This window comes from Notolepis coatsorum (assembly GCF_963971535.1).
Source record: "Notolepis coatsorum genome assembly, chromosome: 15".
NCBI lineage: Eukaryota > Metazoa > Chordata > Actinopteri > Aulopiformes > Paralepididae > Notolepis > Notolepis coatsorum.
Genome location: NC_140179.1, coordinates 6830958 through 6843811, shown reverse-complemented (window position 1 = coordinate 6843811; position 12854 = coordinate 6830958).

The window sequence follows — 12854 nt, the reverse complement described above, 5'->3', positions numbered from 1 at the left end:
ATAACATTCTGAAGTTTTAGATACACTAAAAGGTCACATTTAGTGCTAATGAAATAGAGTAACATAGGTCTGAACTTGAGTTGAACTTTAACTTGTGTACGTTTTTCTGTAGTAGTTGCAATATCCAAAAGTATACTTCCCAAAAAATTGGTATGGCTTAAAAAACACCCTGGGTTATGTAGTATATGTCCAACGGATTTAAAAAAAAATCCATTCAGAAATGAGTGATACTGTGTAAAAACTAAAAAAGCTGCAGTTTTCAGTTTTCTCATAGACTTCAATGCATTCAGCGTTTTTTTCTCTTCCTGTTTTCACTTGTGACTTTTCACATAGATCCCTGATTCGCAACCCACAACCCTGTCCAACATTTTTTGAGATCGCCAAATTATTTGACTGAGCTAGAGCCCCGGGAGTCGGGTGGTAATCTGACTCTGCCGTGTACTTTGGCACACGCCTCACATATCGGCATGTAACTCGAGAACTGCTGAACGGATATTGTCGCCTGAAACGGCAATGGACAGGCAACAAATAGGGCTTTAATTCTATATATATATATATATATATATTGTATTAAAAATATGCACACCCGAGCCGCTAGAGGTCGGCAAAGTGGCAGGTCGCAAATCGTGAATCATCCTCAAGAGAACTGCAAATATACCCTACCTGCAGTATTTTAGCCTGGTATCACCCTCAGTGCCTGCAGTATTTTAGCCTGGTATCACCCTCAGTGCCTGCAGTATTTTAGCCTGGTATCACCCTCAGTGCCTGCAGTATTTTAGCCTGGTATCACCCTCCAGTACCTGCAGTATTTTAGCCTGGTATCTGTTCGGATCTTTCAAGAATGTTCTATTTGAATCCCTCCGAAAGGGCTGACAGGCACCACACAATGGATGACTCAATGGTTAGTCATTAGAGTTTGTTTATTTAAACAAACTAGTTGAGATGTTTTCTCCACAATACAACCTTTATAATTCCCACAGTTGACCACAGGCTTACCATAGGTCAAAAACCAATGGGCGATGTGATCCTGTCAATTATAGTGAGAAGTGACAGCCCGCCACCATTTGAAAGGCAGCTGCGCGAACTGCGCATGCTCAGTCCCAATCACAAACACCTGTTAACTTATTTAGACCCCTTTACACATCTGATCCTTATATTAAATAAACCAAAAGTCTTGACACCTCCCACTTGGCCGACTGATACAATCCAAGGAGGCCACTAAAATACAGGCCACTATAAATACAAGTCACTAGAGTGTTAATGGGCATCTCAGCCTTAAATCAAACTGTTGTAAGTATCTACATTAAAGTGCTTTTAACTAAAGTGTCCTTCAAAGGTAAGTCGGACATTGTGAACACAACCCGCATCATGAACACAAACTAACTAAGGAGGTGGGCCCCACCACCTTTCCTCCTACTGAGTGTAGGTTTGCCCTTGAACCACTCAGTTGCCTCACAGGGTTACCCGCTAACTAAACAAAAGGGTCACAAAGTCTTTTGGGTACCCGATGGTGAGGACTTCTTCTGCTGGTCTTCAACCGGAATCAGGACCACCAGCCTCCGCACATCCCTGCGAAGGACGATGGTTGTGGGCAGGGTAAAGTCCTTTCCCCGGGGCCTGGATACATGGGGGGCAGGAAACCCTATGCAGGTTGTGACGTCCGCGTCACGGACTACCCCCTTCTTGTCTGGATACGTGAAGACGATCCGGCCGAGCCGGAACTGTCCTCTTAAGGCATTCTGGTCTGCGATCCAGACCACATCTCCAACCTTGACACTCCTCTCTGCTCGGTGGCACTTATGCCGGATGAACAGGTTTGGACCTGCCAGTTCGCTCCATTTCGACCAAAACTTGTCCACCCCAGCCTGGACAGCCCTCAGCCTGCGCCACGGATGAGTTTCCACATCAATCCCTTGCATGTCTCCTCCTTGTCCGGTGCGCCCGAGGATAAGGGAGTTAGGAGTTAGGTACTCGACTGTGTCCTCTTGTTCCTGTGCCTTGGCGTCGATGGGTCGTTCGTTGGTTAAGTTGGCTGCCGAGTAGAGGAGGGTCTGGAACTCCCCCCAGGTGTAGCAACCGGTGGTTCCGTCGAGGCTGTTGAGAGCTCTTTTTATGAGCTTAACAGCTGCCTCTGCTGCTCCGTTCCTGTGGGGCGAATCCGCAGGATGGAAGTCCCACTGCCACTCAGTGCCATTCTTGGCGGCTGCGTTCTCGACCGATGCCTTCTGCACACATGCTAGGTGCCTGTGCAACTCTCTCAAGGCAGGCTTGGCGCCTACAAAGTTTGAGCCTCTGTCCGACCATAACCTCCTGGGATGCCCCCTTAGAGCAGTGAATCGGGAGTAGGCCTCAAGAAAGCTCTCTGAAGACTGGTCGTCGACAAGGTCAGCGTGGACGGCCCTGGAAGCCATGCAGCAATACACGACTCCCCATACCTTCTTCCTGGTTCTTTTCTTGACGGCGTCCCTCACCTCAAAGGGGCCGAAAAGGTCCAGTGTGGTATTCTCAAATGGGTTTGCCCTGCTGGTACGCTCCGGAGGGAGTTTTCCCATCACTTGCCGGCATAGCTTGGCTCTCTGCTTCTTGCAAGGGACGCACTCATTGACCACCCTTTTGACAGTTCTCCGGCCTTGTACTACCCAAGACTTTCTTCTTGTGCGCAGCAGTGTGGCTGCAATGCCTTCATGACTGGCCTCATGAGCTTCTCTGGCCAGCAAGGTCCCCAGCCATGATTTGTAAGGGATTAACGGTACAGCTGTTCCGTCTTCACTCCACGATTGGACTCTACCGCCACAAAGCAAGAGTCCTGTGTTGTCATCTCTGGTCACAACAAGGCGGTTCAGGGTTGTGTCCTGAAAGTTTACGCCGTCTTGGGCTGCAAGGGCCAAGTCTTGGAAGGCCACCATTCTCTCTTGCAGAGAGCTCTGGTCCCCTTGCCTCCCACTTTGCTGAATCTGAGGCTTGGTATTTAGCGCTCAGCCAGGATTCCGCAGCTCGTCGGACCCAGGCGACAGTTCCACCTAGCTTTGTCAAGCTACTGAACCGTTTGCGCTTGGCAAGGCTCACGAGAGCAACACCCCAGAGTGGTTTCCTCTTTGGCCTGTTTGCTTGGTCTTTTGCCTTCAGCCAGGATTCCGCAGCTCGTCGAACCTGGGCGACAGGCTTGTCGAACCATTTGGGCTCGACGAGGTTCACGAGAACAACACCCCAGGGTGGTTTCCTCTTCGGCCTGTCTGCTGCTGAAGTTGGACCTTGGTCATTCAGCGGAGGTTGCAGCGCAGAGTCTCTCGAGTCTGCACCAACGTCAGTGTTGCTGGGGCCTGAGAGCTTTTGTGATTGAGCCCTGGTGACTACAGCTGAGGATGCCTTTCTCTGCAGTCTTTGGATGTCATCAGCGACGTTAGTCACAATTTTGCTGGTCATCTTGACAGGCCACTCAGCTTCAGGCCATCCCAAGAACTTTGAGCCTCGTTGCCACTCTGACTCATAATGCTCCTCTGGAGTTGCTCCCCTTGTGACGATGTCAGATTTGTAGGGATTTCCTCTGCCCGCTTCTTGGTAGGAGTCTCTCACGATCATCACTTCTTTCCATTTTACGGGTGTGGCAAGACCCATGGGGTCGTAGAATCCAGCGACCTGGCTTAGCAGTACTCGACGGGTCAAGGGGTTTGGAGTGTTACTTCTCACTTCCTCTTGGCGCAGATCGAGTCCAGTCCTCATCTTGCCTCGCTTTCTCGAGAAATTGATGGACGTCATTATGCGAAGCTTGTCAGTCTCTGGTTAGTAGCCAACTCCCAGTGCTTTGCTTTCTTCATCCCGCATCTGGTTGGATAACACCAGAGTCTTGGGTGCAGACATAGTTGTCTTTGGGTTCCTGGAGCTGTCCGCAGTTCCAGACCTCCCACTTTGGCCTGTCAAGACCCACGGTTTGAGGGAGAAGCTTAGAGTGGTCAGGGGCCTGGAGTTGTAAGCACCGGGGTATGTGCCGGAACCACCTTGCGGTGCGTGGAAGATGTCATATGGTGTACTCGTGTCATTCAGAAGTGCACCATAGTTGAGACTGGGGGCCATGCTGGGCAAGCTAGGCTGGACGCCGCCTACAGGGGTTTGAGTGACTACAGGGGTTTGAGTGACTACAAGGGAGAACTGGTCAGGGTCTGGGTGAGCACCGATCGTTGCTGCTTGTTTATAGCCGTGCTCTTTGCCTTCAGGCTTTACCTGTTCTCGCAGGCCGTCGTCGTTGTCGGGCTGGTCCCAGTCTCGCCGCGACCATTCCTCCCACAGTGTCTCATGTCGTAGCTTTAGCTCCTTGCTACGGTCCTTGACTCCATTAAATTAGTTACTGGAATCAGGTCTGTCCACTCACTCACAGCTTTGTAGAGCTCGCCAATCTCCCGATTCAGCATTTTATTCACCAGTTCAATCTTCCGTTCGCGCTCCCTCCTAGTCATCTTCTTAAGGTCAGTTGCCTCGGCCTCGTCCAATGCTGCTTCAGCCCATTTAGAGAGGGTAGCAATGTCCCTTTCAGCAAACCTGGTCCAGAAGCTCTTTACGACGATGTCATTAATTCCATCAAGCGTACGGTCGCATTCCGCCATTTTCTCGTCGACTTGCACCGCCTTCTTTGTGGTCTCTTCATCGTCCGCTTCTCTCAGGGCCGTGCCATAATCAGAACCAGCATCTGCGACTCTGGCATGCTCCATTTTGAAGTTCGACCATGCACCTCTCAGTTCACTTTAATTTAGTGTGTGAGCCCTCCTGGTGAGATGGTTGGCTTTTTTGGAAAAAGCGGTCTGGGCTGCTGAACGCCTCTGCTTCAGCTTCTCCAGCTCCTCCTCTGTCGCTGCCATCTTGCTAACTTTTCCTTCTTTGACCGTTGTTGACTTCTGAGCTTTTCTCCCAACTGGGCTTAATAGTCTCGTTTTCCGACTGTTCCCTTTTATTGGCTTTAGCTCTTTGTCTTTGGCTAGCAGGTTTAACAGATGTACAGGGGGCAGTATGGACGGGCTGTTAGCTAACAGTCAGATGGGTTAAGCAGTCTCTTTAATTAATTAATTTTTGTCCTTGCTTCCAAGATCATCCGGCCTACTTGGTTGAAAGCGGGGCCTTGGTTTTTGACTGTTCGGATCTTTCAAGAATGTTCTATTTGAATCCCTCCGAAAGGGCTGACAGGCACCACACAATGGATGACTCAATGGTTAGTCATTAGAGTTTGTTTATTTAAACAAACTAGTTGAGATGTTTTCTCCACAATACAACCTTTATAATTCCCACAGTTGACCACAGGCTTACCATAGGTCAAAAACCAATGGGCGATGTGATCCTGTCAATTATAGTGAGAAGTGACAGCCCGCCACCATTTGAAAGGCAGCTGCGCGAACTGCGCATGCTCAGTCCCAATCACAAACACCTGTTAACTTATTTAGACCCCTTTACACATCTGATCCTTATATTAAATAAACCAAAAGTCTTGACAGTATCACCCTCAGTACCTGCATTATTTTAGCCTGGTATCATCCTCAGTACCTGCAGTATTTTAGCCTGGTATGACACTCAGTACCTGCAGTATTTTAACCTGGTATGACACTCAGTACCTGCAGTATTTTAACCTGGTATCACCCTCAGTACCTGCAGTAATTTAGCCTGTTATCACCATCAGTACCTGCAGTATTTTAGCCTGGTATCACCCTCAGTACGTGCAGTAGTTTAGCCTGGTATCACCCTCAGTACGTGCAGTATTTTAGCCTGGTATCACCCTCAGTACGTGCAGTATTTTAGCCTGGTATCACCCTCAGTACGTGCAGTATTTTAGCCTGGTATCACCCTCAGTACGTGCAATATTTTAGCCTGGTATCACCCTCAGTACCTGCAGTATTTTAGCCTGGTATCACCCTCAGTACGTGCAGTATTTTAGCCTGGTATCACCCTCAGTACCTGCAGTATTTTAGCATGGTATCACCCTCAGTACCTGCAGTATTTTAGCCTGGTATCATCTTTAATACCGGCGTCAGTATCTGTGTCCACATCAGTATGCATGGGATGTATGAATCAGAGATTTGAGCCTATAACGTACTGAATCGTCTAAACATGCACTCTTTAACTCTTCACAGTGTGAAAGTGTGGTGAAGACTGAAGCTTCACTTAAAGAGGAAGGGTTGGAACATGAAGATCTGCAACGTGAACAATCCATGGATCTAGACTCCACCTCAAAACTAGCAGCGGCGTCTGCCTCCTCTGACATAGAGGTGTTTGACTCTTTCAACAGTTTCCTAAAGGCGAAGAACATCAATTATGCCCACTGTGCCATTTTCTCTGCCCCAGAGGAGGAGGACAGCGACATTCAGACCGGGGATCAGAACCCGAGGCCACAGATGACACCTTCATGTGAAGTTGAGTCTGACCCTGAATGTGATGGGGACCTAAGTACCTCTGAAACTGAACACAGTTCTGATTACTCAACATCTTGAGCTTCCAAAGATCTCCCTCCAAGTCAGATTGTAAGGATGAAGAAGGCGAGGACATGTCAGACGTAGCCTATCGCAGAGTCCTCCTTTACCCGAGTCTGACTCTGAGAGTGATGATGGCGATTTTGCAAAGAATGTACGCAAGTGCGAAGAGAGGAGACTTCCAACCGCAAACGAAAGCAAGGACACTTCTGATGAGTCCGGTTGTATGATAACAAACGGACAATCTGCTGAATCCAAAACTGCCATTCAGCGCAGGTCACCAACGACTTCAAGTGGCAAACACATGGCGACTTCTGAATCTGAATCTGACTCAGAACCTGAGCAGTACAGTGAGAACACACGTAGGCAGAAGAGGAAACTGACCTACAATGCACCAGATGGAAAACTTCTAGAAAATGTTTCAGTTTGTTTATTAAAGGATCCCCATTGGAGACACATGAAAGAGCCTCTAGTCTTCCTGGGGTCCTGGACAAAACAAATACAATACAAATGAAAATACAGAACTACAACTTATCAGTTGAGTTCAGATAAGACACATCATCCTCCAGAGAAGGTTTGGCCTCTTCAAGAGAAGGCTTGGCCTCTTCAAGAGAAGGTTTGGCCTCTTCAAGTGAAGGCATGGCCTCTTCAAGAGAAGGTTTGCCGTCTTCAAGAGAAGGCTTGTCTAAGCCCTCCAGAGAAGGCCCCTCCACTTCCACTTTCACCTCAAGGTTGAAAGAAAGCAACTTTTCAGCGACTGTTAATTACTGTTATCAATATTGTCAGAACAGTATTATGTTTGTAGGTGAAGTATTTACCTTGTTTAAAGGTGCTATAGATAAAATGAATGTTGCAGCAGGCATGTATCCCCTCCCTACTTCCCATTTCTCCACGTGGAATGCACCTGATTGGATAAATGACATGCTGGTGCTCTAGTGTGACACCTTGTGGCTTAATGTTATCTATACTATAACACCAGCCAGGTGCTACAACCAGGAAATGCCCAAGAGAAAGTTGTATGTTATAATCCATGCACAGAATGTCTTCCCCCCCCCCCCCCAGGTAATCTCTTGGTTACATAACAGTAATGCATTTTTATGGTTCATACGTGACAATGCTTTCATTTGAGTTGAAACAAATGGAGTTTGTTTGCTTTAAATACATACATGACTATGTGTCCGGTACATGGTAGACAGACTCTGTGTCAAGTACATGGTAGACAGACTGTCTACCATGTATCTGACACATAGTCTGTCTACCATGTACTTGACACACAGTCTCTGTGTCAGGTACATACTGGATTTAATTTGTACATACTGGACAATTTGGTACCATCTGCATGGGTAAATTCTAGATGTGATTTTATTATACCTATACATCCCTAGATTATGTTTTGATATGATATTCCTTTGGTTTTTGTAGCTTATTAGTGGTTATCACCTCCTGAAGGTATGGAGTGCTTTTGTTAAAAAATTTAGTTTTTGCTAAATGGGTCTCCTGCCATATTTTGCTCCCCTTCACAGATTCGCTCGTAGCCCGTAGGTCGGGTTGTCTGGGGACTAGAGACATCGCCATGCTAATGTTTTTATACGCCCGAGTCTCCTGAACAAATCCTGAGTCGATCAGACCTTCCTACGCTGAGGTATCGTAACTTTTGCGCACCTACCCCCTACCGGTGAATGCCTCACTGTGTCGGGAGACTCGGGCGCACAATAACCTGATTACGATCATGTGTACAACCACAGTCCGAGCCTTGAGCGAATTACGTGAGGGGAGCAGAATATAGCAGGGGACTTTTTTGGCTCCACCAGAAAAGTTGAAAAGGGTCAAACATTTTACATAATAAATATCACCACAAAACTTTCCCAGTTCATTACTTACATTGAGACAATTATTTTCGGTGTAAAACGTTTTTGGAAATGTTAATGTTTAAGTATGCATTGTCTACATAAATATATGTTCATTTGAATATATTTCAAGAACATTGGTCCACAAATTGGATAAAGCCAGTCATTCATTTCTATACATCCCTAGATTAACTTTTTATACGATAAGACCTTTTGGGACATTTTTGTTGACAGTTTAATAGTGGTTAGCCCCTCTGGCAATAAAGACCTATCTACAGACACAGAAACAGGGTTTGGGAACAGGACTGAAACGGGTATAGAATATACAGCTAGAATGCATCATCTAAAGACATGTTTAGTGGACCTCAAATACCTATTTAACTTGTTGAAAAGGACTACAATATGGGACCTTTAAAATTAAACCGTATCATTCAAATGTAACAACCTCAGAATGCTTGGTCTCTTTTAAACAAGAAGAGACGATTGCGGTGCTTCTGAGTGATAATTCTAAGTACAATGCCCTGGGAAAATCCACTTTCTGCTGCAACCATCCAATCAAAATGTGTGAGTTCCAGTTTTTATATGTTGTACAGCCCTTTCCTATACCTATTTTTTTTTATTTTATAATGATATTCTATTCTATTGTGCTTCTATTTTAATTGAGTTTATATTTTATTTTATTCCACCTTTTTATTTTTATTCTACCATAATTGTTTGTCCGTCACTCTGTCACTGTCGCACCAAAAACAACCAAATCAAGTTCCTTTTATGTGAGAACTATTTCTGATTTAAGTACTGTACTGACTGAAATTAAAATGTGTGTTAGTGTCAGTTCTATATGGGAGTGGACCTGAATGCAGGAGACTGAGGCAGAGGCAGATGAAAGGTCAAACCCATGGACAGGTACATTGATTGATTGATTGAACATTTTATTAACAGATTGCAGAATGGGGTACAATACAGTACGGCTCAATACACACAATTGTTAAGGGGATGCAGACCAGAGAAAGACTTTTGTCGTTTACATCAGGGTCCCCCATTTTCAATTCATCATAACATATGACATACAGATAGACAGTACTGCTACATCTATACATTTATGACATGCCAGATTTACAAATACAGTACTGTTTTTGCTACAAGTAGAGTCTAAAAAAGAGAGTATATACATTTGACGAAGAAACTACATTGGAGGAGGTTCTTGGTCCCAAGAAGAGGGTCTTGTGTATTATTGGGTTTAATGGGACATTTATTGTACATTGGAGGGGGTTGCGTTAAGACATTTGCAGGGGCCAGTTTCGAATTGCAGTCTCTCGTAGGTGCTCTTTGAGTGGTTTTGAAAGTGGGTAGTGATTCACATTCCTTTACAGCTTTGGGTAGGGCGTTCCACATTAATGTGGCATAATTGCTAAACGTGTTTAGTCCCTTGTTTGAGCCCAATCTGGGTTTAACACTTTGAGTGCCGGGACACGTCTTTTCACGTCTTTGCTGGCCATGCTAAAGTTGCCGGGGGACGCTGTACAGCGTCCTTATATAAATATTTCAAAAATCTGCGATCGGATTCATAATGTCCCTCCGCTGGCCTGAGATCCACCAGCAGGACCCACTGAGCTCTCTGGCGGTTCAGGAGCGCCATCTGGTGGCCGAACGGCGCAATCGCCAAAACAGGATGTTGAATAGAGGTTGTCATGACGACCGTAGTACTTCCGGGCGCTCGCTATGGTTCATGTGACTCTGGCTCGTCACGCTACACGGTGATCGATTGCCAATAACTCGATAAACAACATGATTTGGACGTATATACCATTATACAAGCTGGAGATGGACCGGGTAAAAATATATCCCATAATGATAAAATTTCTACTCGACGATGATCGCCCAACGGCGCGCGGAGACTGGGGTGAGTTTCAGCGTGTAACGTTACCTTCTTCGATAATAACTGATATTATCAACATTTGACCCACATTAGATGATTGGTATAACGCTGCCCACGGAATTATAAACGCCCCCTCGCCCATCCGGTCAACATCAGATGACGTGTAGTAACTTCTAGAAGTACGTCTAGTTGGAATTTTTTATATCGCGCTGATTGCCATCAAACTGTATTTCATCATCAATATAATGCATTTGGGGCTATATATCACGTTCTGGAGAAAGCTGCAGAAAGAGATGAAAACATACTTATACATTAGACCATACTTTACTATGAATATGTGAATGAAAAGGTTTAACGTTGCTACACAATGAACAATACATATAGGACTTTGAATGGGCCCTAATAATGGCAATGTAGCAATAGAATTTAAAAAGTTATAGCCCTGCAAAGAAGGGGACTTTCTCCATAGACAAATAGCGCTGGCAATCTATGGTATATCATTAATTTAACCTTAGGCAACCAAAGTGTTAACATGAGTTGTGGAGCTCCCTCTGTTGTTGTGATCGTGGTATTCACTGACCTTTGGGAAGTATTTTGACATGTACATGGGTACCAAGTTACTTTAAAAAAGTAACTAGTTACCAGTTACTTCTTCCAAAAAGTAACTAAATTACTTACTCTGTTTACTATTGCGTTACTTTCAAGTAATTTTTTTACATAAACAACATACACAAATCTAAACTATTTTAATGTTGCTGTGGGACAACGTGAGATTAGCCTCCAATCAAATGCCATTTATGTAGATATTATAATTACTATGTTTATATAGTGGATCATACAAATACAAACAATAGATGTTTTGGAACTTTTTATATGTATTGCCCCTCAACAGGCCACAACTGGGCAACATTAAATTATGCTTGTTAAGCACTATACCAAAAATAAATAACAAATATATACTGATTGAACATTTTAATTAACCGATTGCAGAATGGGTACAGTACAGTACAGCTCAATACACACAATTGTTAAGGGGATGCAGACCAAAGACTTTCGTCTTGTTTACATCAGGGTCCCCCATTTTCAATTTATGACATACAGATATAAGAATCTAAACTAATCTAATCATGACATTTAATACATGCATGACATACAGATATGTATATCTCTGAGTCTGAGCCCCTGAAGACAGCACTATGTTGATAAGGCTGTAGCCTCCACTACTGCAGTGCCCTGCGCTGCAACACAACTAACAGAAGAGTGAACAAAAAACGCTCATGGACCCGCGGTCTGTCATTGACTGCTCGCTTGTGTTGTTCGTTGGATTAGTTTTGGATTATTTGGCCGCCAAACCAACTATCAAAACGTACACAGACTGAAGTCGCTTGTGTTGTGTTGCTGTGGTGTTATTTTTTTCCGTAGCCGCATTTTGCGGAGACGCTCTCTGATTGGCCACTTCATGTGCGCCCAATCGTGTGAAGCCTGTTTCTACACCGGTTAAGCTTAGGCACTCTTTCGAAGTTGGTTAAGGTTAGAGTTTGTTTTAGAGCAGGGCGATATAACACCAGCCCTGATTCCAAACTCTAACCTTAACCAACTTCGAAAGAGTCGCCTAAGCTTAACCAGTGATAAACTAGGCATTAGGAGACCCGGAAATGGGCAAAGACACAGCTCGTCACGCGATTGGGCGCACATGTCAGTGGCCAATCAGAAAGCGTCTCCGCAAAATGCGGCTACGGAAAAAAAATAACGCGGATTTACAAACGGGTTGGTTTGCTATAAACATCAAAGATGTAGTTATGATACTGCATACTTATAAAAAAAAATTAAAGATGTTTTTTTTTTACAAACCGCTTGAATCATAGCCACATTAATAATGCTTGTAATAAACCAAACCGTTTGTAAATCCGTCAATATTTCAGCGAGTTATGAGTATTTTGGTCTGTGCAGCTCACTCACTCTCACTCAAGGCTGACCCTCACAAGATGGCGGCGGTTCAGTGACGTCGCTCTCCATTGGCCGGCAACGCCGATGGTTGCCTAAAATATTAACGCGCGCGGGCAAGCTATCTAGTGTTCTATATATATCTATGGCCGCGACACTCTCTCCAACCGCACGTCTCAACCGAGCCTGGTCAAGGGGGAGGGGCTAGACCAACGTGGAGTGACGTCCCCTCTCCGCCAATCAGCGCGCCGTCTGTGTGAGGCTGGGTCCAGCTGCAGCGCCGGAGAATCCTCTCAAGGGGCAAGCCTGTGGCAGCCACAGAGAGCGCGCTGATTGGCGGAAAGTACGGACGTTTCTCGAAGTGTTCGGAGGTGCAGCATGCCATCTAAGAATGAAGTGAGCGTGTGTTATTGGAATGATTGATTTATTGATTGATTGAACATTTTATTAATGTCCGCCTTGTTTCGAACTGGTTATGCTTAGGCCCTCTTTCGAAGTCGGTTGTTGAATGACCAGACGGAGGGAATACTTTATAAAGTATTATGTTTATTACCAGACATGGCTTAACACAGGCTCCACTGAGAGTGCACATTAAACAGTAGGTGGTACGGTGGCTGCTCTAACCGTGTATCAAAAGGCATATAGCGAATGCTCTACATCCTCTCTCTTTAACTTGTAGTCCTGACAACAAGATAGAATATGGTTAACTGGAAACAACAATGCCATTTCTATGTCATAACA